This window comes from Heterocephalus glaber, unplaced genomic scaffold, assembly GCF_053883595.1.
Source record: "Heterocephalus glaber isolate CG9 unplaced genomic scaffold, H.glaber_assembly_v1.0 deba00001472, whole genome shotgun sequence".
Taxonomy (NCBI): domain Eukaryota; kingdom Metazoa; phylum Chordata; class Mammalia; order Rodentia; family Bathyergidae; genus Heterocephalus; species Heterocephalus glaber.
In genome coordinates, this window is record NW_028258315.1 from 90989817 (window position 1) to 91016330 (window position 26514).

The window sequence follows — 26514 nt, forward strand, 5'->3', positions numbered from 1 at the left end:
TTCCCAAGCTTAGGGCCAGCTCAACTTTGAGAGAGACAACCACCCCATTTCAACCTACTCTGACATCTTTCTGGACCATCCAGCAAGTGTCTATTATACATAGAAAATGATAGGGGGTGAAAGGGCCCAGCTCCCTAGGCCTCATGTTACCCACTTCCCTACAATGTGAAGAAAAAGGACCAGATGGCTGGGGTGGGGGTGGGGGGTCAGTAGAGAATAGGCTGCATTTCACCACAAAAACTACTCTTTGAGGGCCGGGGATTTAGCTCAGTGGTTCTGCCACCTGCCTCACAAGCACAAGGTCCAGAGTTTGATCCCCCATACCAAAAAAACCAAAACAAAACTACTCTTTGAGATGAATGACCCTAACTCATGAACATCTTTTTCTCTGTAAATGTGCTGAGCCCATAGGAACATACTCTAATTTCTAACTAAATTCATATATCAAAGTGTCTAAGACTTATAGACTCTATAATTGAGATAAAATATTTGATATGTTTACTCAGAAGATTAATAACTCCATGCCTATAACTCACAGTTGTTTCAGTATTGCAAAATTAGTTAAGAGACATTGGGAGGCTTAAAAACCAGGCGTCAGCCAACTGAAGCCTTGAAGGAGAAAAGAACAAACAAGACAACCACAGTAAAGGACTGTGGCTCAGCAGAACCCATGCTCAACTGGAAGCATCTTAGAAGTTGGTATCATCTGCACTGACCTGGTCTCACCAGTCCAATCTCACTCTCACCTGTCACCTAACAAACTTTTCAGAGGCAGGAAAGAAGGCTCTGCCACTATCCCCAAGTGCAAGCTCCAACAGGCATTCTACAAGTGATGCCATTCCCAGGAAAGCAATGATTCCAGAAGCTGCTACTGGGGTACTTTCTAACTCCTTTTTGGCATTTGATTTGTTTGAGATTTTCCCAATTGAGCATATTTTACTTTAAAATCCACTGAAACTCTAGTTTATAAGGCAGATGAATAAGGTGAAAAGAAAGTTAAGTTTATATAAAAAATAGAATGAAACAGAAATAAGACAATTATAAAGACATATTCTGGGAAGACATTTTTATTAACATGTTTGGGATTTTTTTACAGGTAACATGAAAGAAGGAAGTCATTCAAATCACCTTATCCCTTGAATGAAGCTGTTTCTTGGCACAAAAAAATATGTTTCCACATTAATATAGGGAGAAAAAAATCAGCTGACAGCAGGAACTGAGCATCGCTTACAGGAAGCAGAATATCTGCCTGTCTTCATAGAATTTGTACAGTGATGAAGGAAAGAGAATTGTTTCAATGAATTCATGCAAAATTAATTTAGTAATTTACATCCAGAAGTGTTAGACAAAAAATATATATAATGGGGAAATATCAGAATGCATAGGAAATACCAGAATGCACTAACAGTAAGTATATTTTCATCAAATTTATGTTCAAATGTCATAAAGTATATGTTCAGGAATTTCAACGTACACTGTATTTATTACTGCTGGGCAAGGTAAAAAAAAAAACCCAAAAACCCTGGACAATACACAGCTAGAAGCCGAGAATCTGGGGTTACCAACGTCAACTTTCCTGACCATGCACAAACACTCTCCCCGGCCCCACATTCATAAAAGCCTTTAAGTTAAAAGATATTTAAAGAATGCAGCTGGGGGTTTAGCTCAGTGGTACCGCCGCCTGTCTCTCAAGCACCAGGTCCTAAAATGTACCAATAAAATTAATTTTAGACTAAAATAGAGGCTACTGTAAAAAAAAAAAAAAAAAAGGAATGCTGAGTGAAATACCCATAAAGCAAACCAAATGGTCAGAAAGAGAGTTCCCCAGGAACTGATGGGGACAAAGGTAAATCTCCTCTGGCTGCTTTCCAGAAGATGGACTGAATCTCCAGGTGAGGAAACAGAGACTCAGGGCAGAATCTGCAGCGAGGTCCCTGCCCACCCTAGGAAAACAAGTGAGGCTGTGCCAGCAGTAGCTGTGTGGCGGCTTCTCTGGAAAGGGAAGACAGGAGACTGGGGGCAGCAAGATGGGAGTTCACAGGTCTTTGCAATGGGGCACTGAAGGCAGAAGGCAGGACATGGCATGGAAGAACAGCAAGCTGAAGTGCTCGAGCTAGATGATACTTCAGACACCCAACAGCACTATCCTCCAGCAGATGGACAGACTGAAACTCAGACTGAGAAAGGACATCACTAGCACACCAAGCACCTTCATGCGCTGAAAAAGTATCAAACACCCGGGGGCTGAACACAGAGAGAAGGGAAAATGTGCAGCAGACTTTATCTCCCTCATAGCCTTCCCATCTTCTCTGATCCTCTTCAAATCTACATGGGGAATGGATCATAAAAACAAAAAACCCTGACCCAGTTATAGAGCTCCTTGAAATACACCAAAAGAAATTAAAATCAGCATACTCCAGAGATACCTGCACGTCCTTGTTTACTGCAGCACAATTAGCAATAGCTAAGTTATAGAATCAGCCTGTGTGGCTGTAAAGGGATGAATGAATGAAGAAAATGCACCATGGAGTATTATATTCAGCCTTAAAGAACAAAGTCATGTCATCTGAAAGAAAATACACAGATGGCCAGGGATTTGGCTCAGTGGTTTTGCTGCCTGCTGTGCAAGCGGAAGGATCTGAGTTCAATCCCCGGCACCAAAAAAAAAAGAAAAAAGAAAATACACAGAACTGAGGATTATCATGTCAAGTGAAATAAGCCAGATTCAAAAAGACAAGCATCATATGTTTTCTCTCATATGTGGAATCCAGAAAAAAAATAAAAGAAAAACATGATTTAAAAGTAGAAGGAGACTATTAGAGAAAAAGAAGAGGATCAAGGGGAAGAAAGAGGGAAAGAAAATTGGGGGTAGACAAGATTAAAGTACGATAACATGCAGGCATGACTATGCCACAACAAAACCCTTGATTCTGTATAATTAATATGCAGTAATTATAAAAACACTTCACTGGGACAGGAAGTGAGAAGACACTCTACTAGGCCCTAAGTGTGGAACAGCAGGTCAGAGAGGAGAGATGCAGGAAGAACAGCACTGGGACATTAAAGACCCGGACTGTGAGTCCCCACCTAAGACAAAGGGGTCCACAGAAGCAGAGTCCTATGTGTCCTCCGGCAGGCAAGGGAGCTGCTCACAGTCAGGGTACAAACTCCTCTCAGCCAGGAACAGCGCTGTCCAAGCAAAGGCATCTGTAACTCACATGGTGAAAGGAGTGGAGAGGGAGTTCTTATCCACCTTCTTTACGGAAAAGCTGGGCAGTACAGATGAAAGCCCTCTGCAGCCTGGGCAGGCTCTTCAGAGCTGAGACTGTAGTTTTTAAACATGTTTTTGGGTCTGCATTCACTGAATGAGATGACTCCTTCCCTCAGCTTTCTTGAGACTACAGGGAGATCTTCTAAAAGAACAATCTTTTAAGGGAGCACACGGGGGATAAGGAAGAACATTCTACATCCTGGTCCTGGGTCCTGGTCCTGCCCCTTACCAGCTATCTGAAACTGAAATTCTCCAGGCAGTGGTTTCCTCCTCCTTGTAGTAGAGACAAAAACACCAGCTTTATGGAAATGAAAATTAGTACTGATGAGAGAAAGGCCCATCAGTTAAGTGACCACTGCCACTGTGGAGGTCGTGTTGTGAACGCTACACAGAAGAGCTTCCATCAGCTCTGGGCCAGAGGTACCCCTTACCCATCAAGGACTGGAGGGTTCTGGACAGTTAGGAAACTGTCCTGCTCAGTACCACTTTACATGGCCAGAGTGTAAAGGCCAAAGGGGTCACAGCCCACCACACATCTGTGCCCTGTGATGAAAAGGAGTACTGAAGGCTCAGAAAACATAGGAGGAAAAAAAAATCACAAATAAATAGGCATCTTAAAATCACAATCACTGAAGTAATTTGGCTAACTGAAAGCTCAAAATCACATCCATCCTGCTAATTTGGGCATAGGGAGATGCCTTTTTAATGGATTCATAATCACGGAGCTCAATCATCATCTTAATAATGATTAGTGTTGGAAGAGACAACAGGATAACCAAAAAGCCTCAATTCACAATTCATTAGTACTCTGTGACCAACTGAAATCGTTACACTTGAGTGCTATGCTTCATAAATACGGGAATTGCCACGCTACTTAATTTCTGTACTCTGCATTTAAAAGCTGCCTTTTTATGTCAGCAGAGTTCATTTTCTACAACCACTGCCCTATAAATTCAGTGCTCAGGCATGTTCATTACATTAGGATAACTCTGAGATGCCTGAAGGTGAAGAATCCCTGAGAGCATAAAGAGATAAATAGATGCTATTTTCTAAATATCTAGGTTTATTATTTATAAAACATCCTAGAGAGTTAGGACAAAATGGAGTGAACAAATACAAATTTCCCTTTAATTATAGTAATGTTGGTGAATCAGACCTCAAATGTCTGGAAATTACTACTTTCTACAACTTGTGATTCTGCTCAACTGCCACACTTAAAAACCCCAAATACAGAACAAATAGTTCAACTGTCACATGTAGTCTTACATTTATTACAGCCTTGACATATGACAGCACCGGGGAGACAATGATGTGACATGAGATCAACCCTGATTACCCAGTAAATGGTAAATGGGTAGGTTCTGAAAGGCACCTCTGTGGTGCCTGCATCAGGCTTAGTTTGCTATTGCTTGGAGGGGGGTGGGTTTAACTGGAGATTGCATCCAGGGTCTTTACACTGAACTACATCTCCAGTCCTTTTTACATTTTTTATTTTGAGACAGGGTTTCACTGAGGGGTCAAGGCTGGGTTTAAGCTTGCAACACCCTCCACCACCACCAGCACCTCAGCCTCCTAGAGTGCTAGGATTACAGGCATGCAGCACCCCGCCCAGCTGCTCCTGAATTTTAAACAAGCAGACTTCCATTAAACCCGCATGAGGCAAACTGAAATTTAGCTGGATGACTTTCTGGCTGCCACTGTTTCCAAAGCCAGGTAGCATAATTAAGTTAGAGTCAGTTTGGGTTCAAACTTCCCACTTGGTCCAGCTATATAATCTCAGACAAGCACTTCACCCTTCTCCATTTTGGTCTTCTAATCATTGTTAAAAGGAATAAATGAGACAATGTGCATACTCAGGGCATGGTATGCACACAGTAAGTGATAATTATTATACTGGTAACTGATGAGAGAAGCTTAGATCATGACCCCTTTCCTAACATACCAGAAGGTCTCTGAATTGATTTCCTTTTAATCAGCTTGTTGGTTGAATTGGCATTCTTCGTTCCTTCTGCATAAAAGATAGTGGCAAATGCCCAGGCCATAAAGAACTCGCATGGCTCCTCCCTTAATTTCTTGAAAGCCTATATATTTTTATTCCTAATGGTAGAATTGTATACTTACCAAAAATGGGTTGTTCATTTTCAAGTTTACGTCAGTTGACTTGTTACTATGACCTAACTTAACCTCTGCCCTGGTAGTATACTAAGGTAGAAGGAAGTACTCACAGAGCAGCAGCACCGTGTGCTGGGGTAAGAAAAAGAAAAGGAGGGAGAGGCTATACACGAGCATGAGTAAGAAAGAGCAAAAGCATTTGATAAAGAAAGATTGGCACGATATCCCACACATGAAGAGAGGGGTGTGGCTTCTGGTAGAAGTTCACAACTATTTAAAGTTCCCCCAGAAAATCACTCTGGTGCTAGACTGCAACCCTGACCTTAAGAATGACTTTATTTAAATTATCAAGAATTCTTTCGATCTGTATTTTGTTCTGTATTGTATACAGTTCCTGAATATCTGCTGTATGCTGTACTGTGTTTCCACAATAGGGATCCCTTCTGAAGAGAGGACTGAACACCCCCCTGACCTCACAGCCTAGCTAACCACAGCTGGAGAAGATCTTAGGTGGTATGAAGGCAATCAGTCGGTACCTTTTGGAGTTGGATTAGACTATCAGCAACAACTCAAAACCAGGGGTTGACAAATTATGGCCTCTGGTCCATCATGCACTTTTCATAAAGTTTTGTTGCAGCACAACCACACTCATTTGTTACAAAGAGCTGCTTTTGCCCTTTGAGAGAGAGCGAGCTGAGTAGTTTGTCACAAACTTCACGGCCCGTAAATCCTATCATCCATTGTATTTGGTTCTTTGGTACCCATCTTGGCTTTCTCTTCTCTGCCAGAAAAGGAGAATGTTAGTGATTATGTAGGCCTGTTCCTTCTTCTAAAATGAATGGTGTAATATTTTTGCTGAATAGCTGGGATGTATATGAAACACTAGCAAAAATCTTTGCAAACACATTTTCACAGACAGGTTCTGACAGTCTTTCCCCACTGCTTCCTGTGCATACTTAATAGGCACTAAAACTGCAGTGGCCGCTGAGGCTTTGGAAAATACACACGTGCACTGTCATATACGGTGCTCGGTTTTGTTTGGAGACACTACAATTTAGAATTGCGAGCATAAAAGAAACTGATGCTTAGGGAATTTTTTTTAAAAGACCTCGAAGGACCTGATTCTTCATTATTCCCAAAGCAGCTTTTGATTTTCTACTCTGTATTTAATCAAAGTTCCTACAGGACTATAAAAAAAAAACCCTGTAGCCACTGTGAAAATGAGTTAAAATAAGAGTTTCTGTAAAATACTTTAAGTGCCATGCCATTCATCCTTTTGAATTGGGTTAGGGAGTGCTGTAATTTGGCGTGTCAGCACCAGTGTCAGAATACAGCAGACCCAGAACAGTGTGTCTTGACTCTAAGGTTTGGGGAATGGATAGAGAAGTTACAATGGCCTTAAATAAGACTCAGCCTCCATACTTTTACAAGAAGCTACCCTGGTGGTGGCGAACCAATGGCATGTGTGCTGCAGCAGGTTGTTTGTATCACTGAACGCTCTAAAAAGTTTGCCATCACTTCCCTAGACTCTGTCAAATAACACTGTCACAGAGGGAATGCCGGCTTGAAAGACAGCCCCAAGCAAGGGCTGCAGGCTTTGCATCTAATACTTGTCCCTTCCTGTGTATATAATGCATGGCAGTGAGGCTATGATAAAATTCTTCATTCCATACGTAAAAGGAGTTGGGTATTTCCTCTTGAAGAAGTATTTTACAGGGTTCCTCGTTGAAACAAGATGTGCAAAGTACCTCATTTTTTTCCCTAAGAAACCAACAAATGAGCCAGACATCCCCCAGCCCTCGACAATCAACCCACTGCACCACCACAGGCTAGTGAGTTATCCAGTCATCAGCCTTAGGAGGAGAAAAACCAAAAGGAGGACCCCCTTCGTAGATTCAAGTAACAAGAATTCAAGAGAACCATAAAAATAGTCTGCTTGTAGGAGAAAGTAGGCAGTGCGGGCACATGCACTTCAGCAGGGCCCAGCCAAGGACTGGGATAGTGCCCTGGGGCGGTTAGGGACCACTTTTGTGGGAGGAGCTCTGGCCTCTCACAGTAACCACAGGCTAACCTCAGCCCGCCACTGCCCCACTTTGCCAGGAGTATCATAGCTTTGGGTGAGGGTGCTTGATCAGAGTCCCAGGAAGTAGCCCACTGGCCTCTCAGTCACTGCTGCCTCTGCCTTGCAAGAGGAGGATGCCCAATAGTGCCTCAAAAGGAAAGGTAATGGAGGTAATGTTGATGTATATCCGTCAGCAAAAGCACTTACTGTTCAATGTGAAGCACAAGCTACCATTCTTGGAAAAATGGATGAACCCACGTTGGAAAAACAAAGAGTGCCAAAAAATTACAAATTATTCTTCTGCAGGGTCTTAATGCCAACACAGATATAACTTCCCTGGCATGGAGGGTGTTTGAGGAATGCAAACTTATTCACTCCTCAGAACGAAATGAAGTAGAACAGCTGTTGTAGAACTATCTGCAGAACCACTGTGGTCACTGTCAGGAAAAGAAAAATCAAGCGGACCTAAAGATCCATCTCCTTTTGGAGGAGCTGAGATTGACGAAGTTGCCAGCATCAATGACATGGATGAATACATTGAGTTATTGTATGAAAATACTCCTGACAGGGTTCAGGGTTCTGTCTTGACCCTACACTTTACTCAGAATCCTGATAACTTGAAAGAGCAGTGGTTGAATGAAACCACCTATGGTGCACTAGCAAGAGTCCTGAGAGATGACTGCAAGCAAAGCATTAATTTAGCTACAAACGCAATTTACATTTTTTTTTATTTCTAGTTTTTCTCAGTTTCATAGAGTAATCACTTACTGTACACTGGAGCTTGTGTATGCGTATCACTGATTATGAGTTAAAAAGACATGAGCTTTGGCAAGAAGAACTTTACATGAAGAAGAGTGTTGATGACGACCTTGAAAACTGAACTCTGAAAAAAGATTATGGAAAAAAACCTTTAAAAAATATCACAGGTGTGTGGTAAAACAAGAATAGCTACTACATGTTGCTGTTTATTTGCTTCCGAATCTGGCTGAGACTATCTGCACAGAATTATAGATGAGGAATAAGAATATAGTTCATATGTTGGTAAAGGCTCTTGATTGGGACAATTTTGAACTGATTATTATAGTTGGAATATTCTTAAAGAAACAGCATATTTATGTAGAATAAAAAATATGGCGAAATGGATATTGTTGAAAAACTGGTAAAAATGATACCGAGTAAGCCTGGAGATTTACTGAGTATCACTCTCCAGCTTTTACTACACTTGTCCTTTGACACAAGAGTGAGGAACAAGATGATTGGAATAAATTGGACTTCTCCCAAAACTCACTGCACTCCTAGGCAACCAAAGCTATAAACAAATAGCAATATGTGTGCTTCACCACATACGCATGGATGATAGCTTTAAACCAATGTTTGCATTCACTGACTGTATACCACAGGAAATCAAGATGCTCTTTAATGTTCAGAGGAACAAAATGATTCGGAACTCACTTCTCTCTGCGTTAACCTTGCTGCTAAGGAGAGGAATATATAGCTGATCTGTGAAGGAAATGGGCTGAAGATGCTCATGAAAAGGGCTCAAGTTCAAGGATCCATTGCTAACGAAAATGATCAGAAACATTTCTCAGCATGGCAAGCCAACTAAAAATTTGTTTACCGATTATGTTGTGGACCTTAAAGCCCAGATCTCTAATGCAGAAAAGGACTTTTTAACTGAATGTTTGAGAACTCTGGCAATTCTGACCATTCCAGACTTGGACTGGGAACTAGTTTTTAAGGAGTACAAGTTGGTTCCATACCTCAAGGATGAACTAAAGCCAGGTACTGCAGAAGATGGGCTTGGTTTAGAAGTGATTATAATGACTGGAATTGTATCTATAGATGACTCTTGAGCTACAATGCTAGCTAAATCTGGAATAATCCCTGCCCTTATTGAATTTCTGAATGTTCTACAAGAAGATGATAAACTTGTGTGTCAGATAATTTATGTCTTCTACCTGATGGTTTTCCACCAAGCCAAGAAAGATCTCATAATCAAGGAAACACAGACTCTCACATATCATAGATCTGACACATGATAAAAATAATAAAATCCAAAAGGTCTGTGATAATTCACTAGATATTATAGCAGAATATGATGAAGGATGGGGTAAGAAAGTTCAGAGAGAAAAGTTTTGCTGGCATAACCCCCAGTGGCTGGAGTTTCTAGAGTTGTCAGATGGAAGACAGTAAACAGTACTGGTATTGTGATGATCGAATTGAGCCATATATCCACAAAGGAGACATTCTCAAAATACCTGACCTTTCTAGAGCTCAGATGGATTAATTGGCACTGAAGGAGCCGCAAGTCCAGATTACTTCAGTGACTATCACCTTCACAATGGGGGTGTAGTTGGACAGCATTCATTTCCTAGCAAATAAAAAGTTTCCCAAGGAGGAAAACAAAAAGAAGGGAGAGAAAGAGGAAGAGGAGGAGGAGGAGGAAGAGGAGGAAAAACTAGCACATTGTCCCTCTGGGGGCTCTTGGCTTTGGCTTGAGTCCTGAGTAAGACTCCATTTGCCAGAATAAGACAGTCATCTTGTTGCCCTTTGGCATGGTAGGGACCCACATGCCTGCTATGAGCCAAGCGAACCCCACAGGGTAGCCAGGCTGAAGTTAGTTCTGGGACCTCACTCAAGGGGACTGGCTACAATGGCAGGTCATGCTAACAACCAGAAGCTGTTCCACAGGAATCAGAATGGCTGAGCCAGGGCCCCAAGTTCTTGTGGGGCAGTCTTCACAGATCCTATAGGGGATCTGCCCATGGATACCTGGCAGACGAAGCTTGCAGCCACCTGGCCAGTTTTAGTTATAGAAGCTGCAAAAACACACAAACAAACCCTCAGTAAAGCCCAGTTAGGTTAAAAGGTATTTGCCTTTGTACTGTTCTTCCTCTTCTCCTTCCCCCAAAACGGAGACATTAAGTGATGCACTGTAAGGTTGAGGGAAGGAACACAGCATGCTCCCTTACTACAGTGGCAGAGATTATAACGTTGACATTTTCATAACTGAAAACTACCAGGTAGATATGAAGTCGCCCCCAGCTGTCATGTAGAAGGGGGACAGGTAGATTCAACATCACACAGGTGAAAGCAGAGATCGGGCACATAAAACTACCTCATGTTTTTTTTACGGTTTGAGATTTCTCAAGGAATAAAATATAGGTTGGCACATTGAAGCTTGGAGGGAAAAAACCATCCAATATTATAAAACAAGACAGTCGCTTAAGCTGAAACTGAAATCCAATTTACCTGCCTCTGCCTTTCTCTATGCACAATGTCACTGATTGTGATTTTACCAACATTTGGCTTAGAACAAACAAAAACCCCAAAACAAACAAACAAAACCAGAGGAACTGTCTCAGGGTACAAGACCTCCCACCTCAAGGACTTTCCTAAGAGCTTCCTTTGCTGTCTTTATTTCCCCAGTCAGCCTTTCCCTCTCTCTTCCCAGCATGCACCAAAGCAGATTCCCTCTCACCTTCCTGCCTGGACCTGGGAGCTCCTGAGGCTACACCATACTGTGCAGCTCAGTTTTCCCCTAGGACGGAGGGGCCAAACCTATGGCATGCACACTGCAGCAGGATGTTTGTGTCACTGAAAGCTCTAAAAGGTTCACCATCACTGTACCAGGGCACCAATCACAGTGCTAAATTATCTCCGTAACAGAACAATCAGGAAATGACCAGAGCGGGTCCTTCTGGAGCCTGGCCCTCAGCCACCATCTTCTCTCCCGCATTCTGATCATGAGGAAGCCTACACCGGCTAGCACTGACCAACCAAAGCCACCACACCATGCCAGTCAATCTAAACTCGGAATCATCATTTCATCAGGAAGCACAAAGTGTGGTTTGGACCCTTCCGCTCCAGCATTCCACCGATTCTGTGGCATCTCATTGGCCAGTTTCCAGCTTCAGAGCTTCTCTGGAGAAACGCAAAGCAATGGAAGTATGTACAGAACTTTCTTCTCTCTCCAAGCCCCAAACCCATCTGAATTTTCTCAGTTGGCGCCTTTCTTTCCCTGAGGAACTAGGCCACATGATCTCTACGGAGCCCCAAGTTTTCTGTGCACTGAGTTTCTTGGATCATGAACATCCAACTGGCCCAGGTACCCTGAGGGAACTGTCTACCCCCTTCTATGACACACACAGATTTGAAGGCCAAACAGATCTATGCATGGTTGCTGATGATACAGCTTCAGCAAATTCCTTTTGTCTACACCTGACGCAGTACGAGCATTTAGCGGTTAATGAAAAACTAAATGGATACATCCTGAACCCTCATAAAGTCTGCTGTGTTAGAAAACAGGGCACAAATGTGGGAGAGAAAGGGGTATCTAGGGAGCTTAGTACAGAGAGTGGTATAGAAACTCCCCCTCCCCATCCCCAACTAGCACAGCTTCCTGGAAGGCTGAACAGGGCAGCTAGAGAGTAAGGAAGAGAGGAAGAACACTGTCTTCAGAGAAGCGAGGGAGACCAGGGACACACACAGGGGCTGCCAGGGCACAGCGAAGTGGTACACTGGAACCACCAAGGAAATGGTCACAGCCCCACAGCTCCACAGACTCAGTTCTACCTGGCTTGCTCTTCAGAAGTAGAGAAAGTAGTCCCTGGGGTCTATCCCAACAGCATCAGCATGGGTCCAACTGCCCTCTTTGCCCTTCTTCCAAAGCACACTCTCAAGGCCAGGAGCTCAAGGCCCAGCTGTGATCAGATGCAGTCCCTGTCTCTTAGATGCTCTGTACCCAGTACAGTCCACTATACTGAAGCTCACCTACTGCAAGGACTCAGACAGGCGAGTCCTCTTTATTCAAGGGTGAGAACAGTGGAAGAAACAGAGCAACTGTGACACTTCTTAGCACATACATACTCTCTCCCTCCCCTTTACTCCCCTTCTTTCCCTTTATAAAAACACAGTCGATAATCAGCTTTCTTATGCCCTATCCCATCAATATAGTTTTCACTGTCATCGGAATGCTTTGAGTTCTCAATGCATCAATAAGGCATGATTTCTAGGTTTCCCTTATGCAATCTCACAGCACCATCTGGACAAGTCCAACCCCAGGCCTATCACCTAGGGAACTCGCTGTCCCTCACAGAAATTCTATTTCCAATTACTGGTCCCACCAAGGCCAAAGCCTGTGGACTGGGGAGTGTGTTGTATATCCAAAATCACTGTAAAGGGCACATCGGGATACAGCAAAGTGCCTCTGCTGGGTACTTTCCAAATGAAAAGTGTTACCACGGGGAGCAAACGCCAGGAGCACACATTTTCTAGACAGGTCGCTGCAGGGGTCTTGGGCCAGCAGGGAGAGGGACAATAAAGGATACCCCAAAATATACCTGGCTATGAAAGGCTCGACATGGTAGAAGGGGAATGGCAGAGCCAACTTCACTAGCGAGACATGCTTAGTTTTGTTTTCTTTTGCTGTTTTCATGATCAAATGGGAGCTCACTATCCAATATGCTGAACTCACTCATTCACTTTTCCTTTCCCATAATTATTGCATAGATCAGTTAAAAAATAGGTTCATTGCAAACAAAAATGAGAAGAATGTTGCTCTGACTTCATTCCAGGAAAACAAAAAAGAAATGAATGTTGATCTAATCTCTGTCCTCAGTTCACTCTGTGATTCTCCACAGGGGTTTATAATTTCCCTTCCCGAGTCAAAAGCTTGCATGCTACTGCTAAGTGGAACAATGCAATGCATCTGGCTTTTTTTTCTTTTGGTACCAGGAATCGAACCCAGAGTCACACTTGCCAAGCAGGCTGTGTGCCGCTGAGCTACATCCCTGGTCTAGTACCTGACATTTTTGTCCAATGTCTTGAAAGTTAAAACGAACAACCATCTCAGCTCCTGTACATGATATCCACCATTGCACTGTGGGTAACCTTCATCAGAGGGGAAAAAATGATCTAGTTCATCTTTTATTTAAATCTGTTGAGAATCCAGAATTTTGTTTTGGTCACTGGATATATTACTGAACTCTGCTCCCTTCCCAATCTATTGCCCAATCTTCTACTTGTTGATTCCATGTTCTGAGAATTAACATATAGTAAAATCAACAATTCTAAAGCTACTCCAAACACTCTGCATTTAGGGATGATCACATTCAAAGGGGAAGAAAATCATAGCTGTAGTGAGATTAACTCGAAAGTATCCAGGTGATACACATGAGTCAGACAGGCCAGAAGGCTTCTTCCGAACTTGACAAATCACCTATATTACAGCGGCTCCTGGGGTGAGTTTTAACGGAATTTTGAATAACATAAGGAATATAGCGGCACTGTGTAACAAAGGGTAATAAATCTCAATTATTTTCTATTCATGCTATTGCAATGTGCATCCTCCACCTGAGCATATTTATTATAAACATTTTCAGGCACACAGAGAAACTGAAAGTATTTTACAGTAATGCCCACTACCTCAATCCTATCATTAAAATTTTGCCGTACTTGCTTTATCACAGATCTAACCATCCCTCAGTCTTTCCATCAACACATCTTATTTTTAGATACACTTAAAGTACAGACCTCTCTTAATTTCACTCCTAAGAATTTAAACATGTAAACATGTTTACAAGTTTGGTAAAGTAAAATATATACATCAAGAAATGCATGAATCTTAGTAGTACCATTTATTGAGTTTTGACATACAGTACTTACTCTTATGAAAGGTTTCTGCCACTCAGCAAAATAATGTTATACATATCAGTCACCCACGCCTTTTATTGTTGAGCAATATTCCACTATGTAAATGTACCATGGTTTGTTATCCATTCCTCCACTGATGGATACCTGCATTTCTGTTTTTTTATTATAAAGCTGCTATAATAATCTGTGAAAAAATTATTTTGTGGACACGGGCTTTATCAGGCAAGTATTGAAGAATAAAGGATTTGCGCCACTGTATGATCCTACTGTGACAGTTAACTGATTGTGTCAACTTGAGTAAGAAACACCCAACTATCAGCATAGTGCTGGGTGTGGCTGAGGGATTTCCTGAAGACGGAAGACCCAGCCTGGGCTGAGTGAGAGCAACCAACAGGCTGGCCGGCTGAGTGGAATGAAAGGGAAACGAAGGAGGAAGACTGCTTCTGTTTCTTCAGAGGCAGTGCTCCAGTCTTCGCCTTCACCTTGGACATCGGCTCCTGGCTTCCATCACAGTCCCTTCAGCCTTCTGGTGCAGACCCTTCAGCCTGCTAATAGGGACTCGCATGGAACACCACATTGAACTCCCGGCCTTTGACTGGATCCTTTGGGTCTTCAGCACGCAGATGGACCTTTTGCACTTTTCCACACCTGACTTTGCAGATGGTCACTGTCAGCCAATCCTGTAGATTCTTATATATTTGTGTATCTTGCATTGAATCTGTTTCTCTGGTAAGCACTGACTGATACACCCTCCAACACTGTTCAGAGTTCCTGGCTGCTCTGCATCCTCACCAACATTTGGTATTAGCAGCTTTTTGTTTTAGTCACTCCGGTGTAATGACATATGATTACGGTTTTAATTTATATTTTTAATAGAACAGTAATGTTAAATCTCTCCTCCTCTATTAAAAATCTCTGTTAACTCTTTACCCCATTCCTGAAGCACTGGCCTTTTTATTTTTGAGTAACATGAGTGTTCTGTAGATCCTAGATACAAATCTTCCATCAGATAAACGTTTTGCAAATATTTTTCCCAACTGGTGGCTTGCTTATTCATTTTCTTAACAGCATCTTTTGATGAGCACAAGTTTTTAATTTTCATGAAGTCAACTGTATCGTTTTTTCATGGTTACTGCTTTCCACGCCCTGCCTTAGAAACCTTCGCTTATACCTAAGTCCTTTGTTTTCTTCACACAAGTGTGTTCAAGTCTGGGTTACATTCAGTATCTTGATTTATTTCATTTTGGGCACAAACACTTGGCTCCCTCATCCTAACTGTCCCCCTCATCCCAAGCCCCAACCTCAGCCTCAGCCCAAGAAAAAGCTGAATCAACAAGCACTGCTGGCTCTGGATACTTAGGATCTCTAGCTATAGCACTCTCCATGGGTTAGCTGTGGGACAAACATCTGTAACCATAAGAAGAATGAGACAGTCAATCTAGGGCTACCTAGATTCAGCCTCAAACAGGGCCCATAGAGAGGGTGCGGCCTCTGTGCTGTCTAAATTGATTAACAACTCCAGTTTATTCTGCTCCTGTCCTATAGTTGAGCTCACAGGCATCTACTGCAGTGTTTAAGGTAAGGTTTGTTCTTTATAATAAAGGGGGATCCTCTTCAGTCTGTACTTACTGGAGCACAAGGAAGGGAAGTTCTACAGGAGGACATAAGGATGCCTATGCAGCTATGTATCCTCTTTCACATTTTGGGAGTGGCTTCCTCGTTCCTTTCGCGGTTCTCTCCTGTCAGTGTCAGCTAGCCCACAGAGATGGGGGCTTTCCTCTTCCTCTGGCCTCAGAACCTGCACCTCCCACATCTGTCTCCCTTCTAGGATTAAAAATTCCTAGTGCTTTTCAGTAGTAGCAGAACCTTTCAGAAGCCACCTCAAACTAGTTCCTTCTGCTGTGCAAACTCAGCTATATCTGCTTAGGTAATAATTACCTGCAAAAATGTAGGGTAAAATTAAGTCCTTCCAGAAAGCAATGACCTCAAATGCTGTGGCGAGTTCTCAGCTGGTAGAAATGTTCTTCCCACACCACAAATGCATGAATTTGGTTCCTTTGGGTTTTTCTACAAGCTTTGCTTTAAAAGAAGGAGCAGAAATGAGTTCTGATGGTAGAAATCAAAACCCTTCTCAAGACTTCTATTTCTTCCACTCTGAATGCCCCTGTATATAGTGTGCATGGAAAGGGTACTAATTAGAAATCTGTCTTGGCTCTGCTGGGCACCTTCTTAGATCCTGGACTTCTCAGCTTTGAAACTAAAGAGGAAGGACCAGAGCTGACACACGATGATTCTGTAATTTATTCTTATTTTATTGGGGTCTACTTGTCCTACTATTTAATTTTTCATAAGTTCTCTTCATAGCACATGTAACAATGGGTAAATACCTTAATTATTTATCTCTCTCTAATAATTGTGTAATTGCTGAAAGCCTGAGAGATCCCTTTTCAGTCCAGCTGGCCAGCATTTCCCCAACCCTTAGCACAGAGCCGGACACAAAGCAGACATTCTATAATTATCTGCTCAATAGAGAGGCACGTGCTTACTCACTGCAGTGAGTTTATAACTTATGGTAGGAAGGCATCACTCTTCCCCTCCTTCTGTACCTGCCTATTCCTCACACTTACTAGAAAAATGGATGCAAAGAAGCAAGTTTGCACCGAGGCCAGGCGGGCCAGATATGCTCTGGATCTTTTTCTTCTCCTCCAGCCAGGACACAAGTGCCAGGAAAACCAGCCAGAAAGACACTGAGTATGTGCAGGAAGAATCCCCTCCTTAGAAGCAGAGAATGAGGGCTTGAGCCCCAGTCCTCCATAAAGTGAGGATGATAATAAGCCTAGTGCCTCTCATCTACCTCTGAGCACGGTAAGGCCAAATCAAGAAGCACCAGCGAAGGTCTTGGTAAATGCATACCCATCTCAAGGTGCCAGTTAAAGCTTTCTGCTCCTCACAGTCCCAGGCACATTACCAATGCTTCACAAACATTTCCCAAATTAATTAATCCAAAGAAATAAATTGAAACTGTGATCTTCACAGAGGCGATAAAGGGAAAAAAATGGAGAATTTCCCATGACTAATCCTAATTCTGAATATTAATTTTATGAAATCAAAGAGACATAAGGCATGAGGAAAGTCAAAATCCAATTCAGCCTCTTTCTACTGAAGATCAGGCCATGGAAAGCCCTGGCAAGGCTCAGGGGCTGTGGGGTCGGAAGCGTGTAGAGATTAGAGCCACACCGTCACACGCCTATTTTACTGGTGTGGTTTCCGTCCCTGGTGGACCTGCCACTGTGGTAATACTCGGCAATACATTTTTCTGCCTGCGAAACAGACTTGGACACAAGCAGCGTGGGTGCTACAGTAAGAAGTCCCTTAGCTGCCACGTGTGAAGAACCACAAATCTGTCATCTCACAAAACCTTACAACCCAAGAATCACTAACTCCATTTCACCAATAAAGATGACTGTATTAGTCACCTTCCCGTTGCTGGGACAAAATACTCAACACCTGCAACTTAAAGGAGAAGAGGTTTATTCTGACTCACGGTGTCAGAGGTTCAGTCCATAGGTGTCTGGCACCAAGGCAGAAACACGGCAGAAGGGGCCGGCAGAAGAAAGCTGCTCACTGCATGGCAGCCAGGAAGCAGAGAGAGGAAGGAGGGAGATGTACCCTTCAAAGGCACCCCCGGTGACACACCTCTTAAGAGTACATTTGGTTGTGAACTCATCACTGGATCAATCCACTCATGATGGCAATGCCCCCATGATTCAATTACCTCCCCAAAGCCCAACTTTGAACATGAGGCTTCTGGGGGACATTTTAGATCCAAACCATAACAGAAGCTGAGGCCAAAGAGGTGAAGTGGCTTGCTCACAGACACACAGCCAGTGAATGGCTGACCCAGAATTTGAAGCCTCGTCTGTTCAATACCAAAGCCAGCATCTGCACAACCAGGGTATCCTACTGGCATATACACAGAGTAATAGACGGAAGCAAGTACAACCCAGGTGCCACAGGTTTTATGACAAGGAATCCATCTGACCGAGGAAAGAAGATTCCTTATGAAGGACACCTGAGGAGGCCTGGGTAGAAGCCCAAGCAGCAGTGTTGTGCAGGACAGGTGCAATGAATAGTCTATGTGAAAGCCTGAGGAACAGGGTGCTGAGGGAGCTGAGGAGTTCACAGTGTGGGGCTGGGGCCTGAGGACTGGCAGGGAGGAATAACCTAAGGAAAGCCGATAGGGCCCAGAGCATCTCAAGGGCCTCAAATGCTACACTTAGAAATTTTATTGTCTGGCTAACCAGATGCTAGAGGTTTCTAGGCAGCAGAGAGTTGGTGAGGTGTTGTCAGTACTCTCTACTGACTCTAGGCAATAGCAACAGCACAGGTGGCTGCCTGGGAGGTTTTTCAGCATTAGCAGGAATCCAGGCTCTCCCCAGCTAAAGGGCCCCTGCACAGCCCAGCCAGGCCCAGGCCATCCGAGGACACTACACACTCTGCTGTCTGGCAGCACCGGGGCCACCTTGGTGCCTGTCAGCCCATTCATGCCTTCACCTTTCCATCAGTTCTCCAAAAGTACAGCTGAGGCAAGTATGCACACTGGAGCTGGGAGGCTGCCAGGAATCAAGTCAGAGAACAGCAGATCACAAGAGCCAGCAGGGCTGCAGCCCTCTGTGCACTGGGGAGATCTTTGTAACGTGGAGGACATGCATAGCCGTTCAGGATCACCCAGCTCAGAGCCAGGGCTTGGCTCAGGGATTCTGATCACCCTTCAACAGAGACTGACCTAGCACCTACTATGTGCTCACCATGACATGGTGGAAGCTGGGGACACAAGGGTAAAACATGATAGACAGGCACTCTCTTTACAGAGCTGCTGTTTGGCCTCCAGGCCTCCAGATCCTTTCTACTGTACAGATTCTTCTATCCACCATCTATCTCTACCCAGGGTTCAACGCTCTCCCCAGCCGTCCCCCTCTTCTGAGTGTGAGAGTCCCTGTTCTAGCACAGTGTCCAGCACCTCCAAATAATCCTGTTGGCTGACCTCTGAAGTCCTTAACGGTTGATGGTACAACTGGATTAAGTCACCGACGCTCTCCACACCTTCCCTCAACTATAAAGCCGGACGGTGATAACCTAACAGTCCTGCCTAACACTTCTGGAGTGCTGCCTACGAGCCAGCAGCCAGCTGTTATGCTAAACACTTTATGGGCAGTGTGTCATTTCACTGCCGTCACTACTCCAACCCCACAGCTTAAGAAACTATTACTTTCAGTGTTTTACACATGAGGAAACAGAGGGTCAGGAAAGTAGTCACTTAACCAAAAAGTCACAGTGAGGCAAATCTGTCACTCCCAAACCTGAGCTCTGAGCCCACATGCTAAACTACCTGTCCCTGCTTCCCCTCACCACCACCACCACACCCACTGACAACAACGGGCTGCGAGGAGAACTGAGGAAGAAGAAGAGAGCATACAGTAAAGTCTGTAAGCACAAGCAAGATAAAAAGGCCTGGGAGGGGCACAGTGAGTGCCTGGAGCTAACAGCCATTCCGACTGGCTGGTCCTCACCAGTTGTGTAAGAGCAGGGCCTTGGGCCACAGGCAAGACTTGGAAAGTAGAAAGGAGGATTTTAGGCAGGTGTGCTGGGGAAGACAGGCACAAGGAAGAAAGGCCAGAGGACGGATAGAGATTCAAGACACAGTAAGTCCAACTGTCCCATCCATGTTTAGCAACACCAAAATTCCCAAATGACACCAACCCTTGCTGCTCCTCTCAACCCACCGGGAGACATTTCATCTGAGTCCGGTGCCTGCCTCCATGGAAACACACCCCACACCCCTCTCAACTCCCCAAGCCCAGACTCCAAGGGGACATGGCTGGCTTGCTTTCTTTTCTTTTCTTCTCTCTCTCTGTCTCTCTATGTCTCTGTCTCTCTCTCTCTCCCCCTCTTTTTTTGTCTGTTTTTGTTTTTGTTTTTGAAGAAAGATGAAAGGCAAAGCTGGCATGATCTGAGTGTTAGGTCTCCTGCCTTCATTCCATAGGCTCTGGCACAGTGATTATTTCATAGCTTATTGGACAGCCAAGGATACAGTAGGATATTTTTAGGAGGAAGGGAAAGAAATGGAAGAGATAGGGAACAGGGAGGGAAGGAAGAAAGGAAGGAGAGAAGAAAGGAAGAGAAGAAGGGAAGAAAGGGAGGGAGGAAGAAAAGGGAAGGAGAGAGGGCAGAAGAGAAGGAAGGAGGGAGGAAAAACTGGGAACGAATGGAGTATTTCCTGCTATACCTGCCAAGCACAGCATTAGGTCAGGGAGCAGGTAAGAGAAAGGAAGATGCCAGAAGGGTTCTCTCCTAATTAAGCCTGGCCAGCTCCACAGCAGTCGTATCTGTTGGAAGGGAGAGAAAATGTGTGCAGGTGACTCTAAATAGGGGCAGTGGGGAGAAGGAGCCATGAGATACACACTGGAAATGTCAGATGCCTCCTCGCTCTTTTTCTGGCCTCCCCTCCACAATGTTGCTACTTCCTCATCTCCACAGAAATGCGCATTGACCCTAGGGGTCCTGGGGCAGGGAAAGGATGACGTGACTTTCCTCAACTCCAGGCAGGATCTAGGTTGAGCCTTGGACACTGATGGGAACAGTGATGAGAACGCATCACGGCTCCACTCTCCCATGAGCGCACCGCTTAGCGGTAACAATTCACTCTACTCATAGTGCCCCAGTTGATTTACTACAACCCTGCAAGGTCACTGGAGCAAGAACATAGTGAAAGGGGAACGTTTATAAGGAGGATCAAGTCTGAACTCCACACTCTTTAGGCGGAGAATCAAAGGTCCAAGGAGAGACATGGAGTTACCCAACATTACAAATCAGGGCCGGGGATTTAGCCTAGTGGTGCTGCCACCTGCCTCACATGCGCAAGGTCTTGAGTTTGATCCCTGGCACCAAAAAAAATATATATATACTTTAGGGCTGGGGATTTAGCTCAGTGGCAGTACGCCTGCCTCGCAAGCACAAGTCCTGAGTTTGATCCCCAGTACCAAAAAAAGAAAAAAAAAGTTCCTAACATCACAAATCAAGTCATGGTAGGAAACATTAGATAAGCAAGCATGAGAATCAACAGGCCAGCTATAATAAAAATGTAGAAATTGCAGGAAATAGGCCATTAGTATAGGGTCGAGAAGAGCTATCAATAGGGTGTGGTGGCATGTGCCTATAATCCCACCTACCTGGGAGCTTAAGGCTGGAGGATCTCGAGTTCAAGGCTAGCCTGGGCAACACAGAGAAATCCCATCTCAAAAAAGAAAAAAGAGAACTGCCAATGACCTGCCAGCAGAAAGGACTGGCCTAACTGAAAAGCGGGATGGCTTCCTAGAGACTCAAGTCATGGCACCAGTTGGCACAAGATGCCATAAAATGATGGAACTGTTTTACAGAATGCAGCATATGCTCTGAATCAGAAATGAAGATATGGTGCAATTTCTCCCATACCTGGAATATACAGGTCCAGAGCTCAAAGACTAGAAGAAAGGATGGGTCCTCTTACTATTATACCCAGAAACCAACTCAAGGATTATTCCAATTGCAGCAACTTTAAGCCTGCTGGTTTGCAGATCCTAGTCCCCCCAAAAGGGTGGAGATGTTTCTACCAAAGTATACAGAAACAGTTCCACTGAACTGAAACATGAAAGTACCACTGGAGCATTTCATTCCTTTGATACAATCGAATAAACAAACACTCTGGCAGGAGAAAGGAGGATAATCTACTGGCTGCAGTGACTGATTCTAATTAGTATTCAGAAATTGAGTTGCTTCTACATAATGGGGGAAAGGTAATAATCCAGGTGTTTCTCTGGCTCATCTGTTAGTACTTCCACATCTTATAGAAAACTATAGCAACCAAAACCAGGTAGGAAAGGTGGTCATGGTGTCATAGCCTATAGTCCCAGCTACTCAGGAGGCTGAAGAGGGATTTCTTGAGCCTAAGAGCTCAGGGCCAGCTTGGGTAACAAACCAAGATCCTCTCTCCTTAAAACACAAACATACACAATTAGGAAAACTGAAGACTGGAACCCTTGAGGAAGGAAAGTCTCAGTCAGCATACCAGGTAAAAAAAGTCCCAGCTGGTCAGGCGTGGTGGCGCATGCCTGTAATCCCCACTCTCAGAAGGCAGAGGGAGGAGGATCACAGTAAGTTTGAGGTCAGCCTGGACTACATAGTGAGCTCAAGACCAGCCTGAACTACACAGTGAGTCCCTGTCTCAAAAAAAAAAAAAGTCCCAGCCAGCTGATAATGTAGCTAAAACCAGGGGAAATACAAAATGAGTATTAGAAAAAGGAAGGTGTGAGATGCAATTACAACAACCATTAAGTTTTATTAGTCTTTACATAGTTAACTATGTTACTACTACTGAATTCTTTTCTATTATTAATGGAACTATAGTTGTCACATTAGGTATTTTCTGTAGGTCAATATTTGGTTTGTCTTAATTGATACTGTAAAAATAGATTTCTAATATAAAGAGTGGTACATTATTAGTTCTTATGTTATGTCAATACCCAGTTTGTCGTGGGTGAAGTTACTGTTGCTGATTTTCTCTAAGTTGCCAAAGTCACAGTTGTTGCTATATAATAGGTTTTCTCTGTATGCCCAGATTACCTTTGTGACATTAACAATACTGTGGTCCACTCGGAGAACTGGGTGCTGGGCCAATTACACTGCATCCTGCCCTCCCAAGTTAAGAGGTGATTGGATCTTGGGACACAGGCAAAAGATTATAGTTAGCCACATCCTGAGTATATCACTGAGAAGCAGACTAACAAAAGAGATCTCTATACTAGCAACAAAGTCTTTCCACTGTAAGTGCCCAAAAGCCTCAGCACAAAACAAACCAAAAATCAATAGAAACATGATAAGACAAGGCAACAAAACACCTCCCCAAACTCCCACTGAGGGGGAGGAAAGTAAAACCACATAGCTGGATTACGGTGGTACCTCGGTTTGGAATTTAATTCTTTCCACAATTCTGGTTGCAAACCTAGTGGACCAAGAACTGCACCAAATTTGCTGGTTGGGTTCAATGTTGACCTAAGGGGGAAATTTGACTCGGTTCTCATCCAATTCAGTTTGCAACCAGAATCGTGGAAAGAACTGTTTGTGAACCAAGTTACCATTGCATTTGAAAGGATGACAGAGCAGATTAAAAAACAGATCAATGAGGTGCTTGGCAGACTAACAAAAGAGGTAACTAAATAGGTAAAACAAAATGATCAGGGAGCTTAAACATGACACTAATAAAAAGCTAGCTAAGCTAAACAAAACACAAAACATCAAGGACCAGTTTAGGAAAAGAATCAGAGTCCATGAAAAGGTCCAAAACAGAAATCCAAATTAAAAATTTTATTGAAAGTATAGGCAACAGAAGCAACCTATGTGAGGAAAGAGGGTCAGAAGAAAGGAATGTTCTCAAAGACCAATGACTCAGAGAAACCTTAAAAATAACAAAAGAACATGAAAAAGGGGTCCAATATCTGCTATATGATACAAAGAAGACTAACCTAAGATTAACTGGAGTTAATAAAAAACCGGAAGATAGCACAAATGGCATTAAAAACCTGTTAACAGAAATAATAGCAGAAAACTTTCCAAATAGAGGAAAAGAATTAAACATATGGATAAGTGAGGCATATGGAACCCCAAAAAGCCACAATCAAAACACAGTCTCTCCATCGTCACACCACGGTCAAAAATCCCAGAAGTTCAATAAAGGGACAGAATCTTAAAAGTTTTTAGAGAAAAGCAATGACTTAAGAAGTAAAACCATTAGAACTACAGCATACTTTTCAACACAAACCTTAAAACCCAGAAGAATTTGGAGTGAAGTGTTTCAAGTTCTAAAAGATAGTAACTTCCAACCTACACTTACATATCCTGCAAAATTTGCTTTCAAAATTGATGGAAAAATAAGGTATTTTCATGGCAAAGAGCACCTCCAGAAATTCATGACCACCAAACCAGCACTCCAAAACATTCTCAAGGATATCCTACAAAGAATAAAGCTAACAATGCCAAAAAATCTGATATAATAAATATACCAGGCAGGGTGAGTCGTTAAGGAGAGAGACAGACAGACAGACACAGAGATAGACAGAACAAATCAGCATCTGAAAAATAATTCAATGGCAGGAATAAGTCAGTACCTTTCAGTAATAACTCTCAATATGAATGGGCTCAATTCCATAATCAAAAGACATAGATTAGCAGAATGGACAAGAACCAAAACCCAACAATATGCAGTATACAAGAAACACACTTAATCCCCAAAGAAAAATCTACAGATTAAAAAAAGATGGAAAACAATATTTTATGCAACCAGAACCCAGAAAAGAAGAGGAGTAGCTACTAGCTTCTAATTTCAGACAAAGTGGATATCAAACCAAGACTGATCAGAAGAGGCAAAGAAAGTCACTACACATTGTGAAGGGAACAATTATAAACATATGCACCAAACACCAGAATGCCCAACTTCTCAAAAGAAACACTATTGTACACACAAAATTGGATTTATTGTGGGGATCTTAACACCTCACTATCACAAATAGATGAACTAGACAAAAATAATAAAGAAACATCAACGTTGAACACCTGCAAACAAAGACTTACTAGATATCTAAAGAGTGTTCCACCTAACAACAACAGAATAAACATTATTTTCAGCAGCATGGGACTTTCACCAAAATAGACCACATGTTAGCCCATAAAGCATGCTTAAGTAAATGGAAAAGAATCAAAATTATCCCATGCATATTACCAGATCACGGTGTAATGAACCTAGAAATCAATAGTAAAAGAAACCACAAATATGCAAAACCACGGAAATTAAGCAGTATCCTCTTGAATAATCAATGAGTCACAGAAGAAATCAAGGAATAAAACAGTTTCTAGAATAAAACAACAGTGTCAGAATCTATGGAACGAAATGAAAGCAGTCATAAGAGGGGAGTTTATAGCTAGGAATGCCCACATTAGAAAAATGGAGCAAGTCCAAATAAATAACCTAATGATGTACCTCAAGGTCCAAGAAAAATAAGAACAATACAAATCCACAGATCGTACAAGGAAGCAAATTTTAAAGATCACAGCAGAAATTAATAAAATTGAGACTAAAAAAACAATATGAAGAATCAATGAATTGAAGAGCTGGTTCATTGAGAGAATAAACAAAATAGACAAACCTTAGCCAATCTTACCAAAAAAGGAAAGAAAATATCCATATCAATGAGATGAAAAATGAAAAATCACAACAGATTCTGCCAAAAGCTAGAAGATTACTGGTAACTAACTTGAGAATCTGTGCTCTAATAATATGGAGAACTCAGAAGAAACGGATAGATTCCGAGATACATATGAATTGCCAAACCTGAACCAAGAAGATATAAAATCTCTCAATAATACAATCAGGAAGTGGGATTAAAGAAGCAATAAAAACCTACTAAGAAAAGCCCAGGTCCTGATGGCTTCACTGACAAATTCTCTAAGAACTTTAGGGAAGATCTAATGTCAATACTCCTCAAACTCGTTAATGAAATCAAAAGAGAAGGCATACTCCCCAAGTCATTCTTGGATATTTCAAAACCAGAAAAGGACCCAACCAAAAAATAAAACTAGAGCGCAATCTCCTAAATGAACAGGGATGTAAAAATCCTCCACAAGATACTGGCAAACACAACATAAAAATCCTCAAAAAGATCATACATGATGACCAAGTAGAATTCATCCCAGGATGCAGGGATGCTTCAACATATGCAAATACACAAATGTAATATATCACAAAAACAGAAGCAAGGGTAAATATCACACGATCATCGCAATTGATGTAGAAAAAGCCTTTGACAAAATCCAACATCCATTCACAATTTAAAATCCTGAACAAAACATGCATAGAAGAACTTTATCTCAACCTGATAAAAGCCATTTATGAAAAACCTACTGTCAATGTCATATTAAATGGGGAGAAGCAGAAAGCTTCCCTTCTACAATCAGGAACAAGACAAGGATATCCACTGTCACCACTCCTATTCAATATAGTTCTTGAAACAGCCAGAGCAATCAGGAAAGAGAAAGAAATAAAAGGGCTATGTGTAGGAAAGTAAGTCAAATTATCATTATATGCAGATGACATGATCCTCTACATAGAAGACCCAAAAAACTCTACCAAAAGATTCCTAAAACTAATAATCGAATTCAGTACCATTACAGGATACAAAGTTAACACACAAAATCAATACTGTTCCTGTAAACCAATAATAACCTCACTGAGAAAGAAATTAGGGAAATAATACCACTCACAATAGCATCAAGAAAAATTACTTCGGAATTAATCTAACCAAGGCAGTGAAAGACCTCTACAATGAAA

The 26514-nt window shown here is 42.6% G+C and overlaps 1 protein-coding gene and 1 pseudogene across 12 annotated transcripts in view; one reads left to right on the forward strand and one right to left on the reverse strand.

The window, feature by feature from the left end:
* The window catches only part of Cacna1d (calcium voltage-gated channel subunit alpha1 D), a 342473-nt gene that overhangs the window by 168350 nt on the left and 147609 nt on the right, over positions 1-26514 (reverse strand). The window lies entirely within an intron of this gene.
* On the forward strand, positions 7675-9827 carry LOC106007748 (kinesin-associated protein 3 pseudogene; annotated as a pseudogene).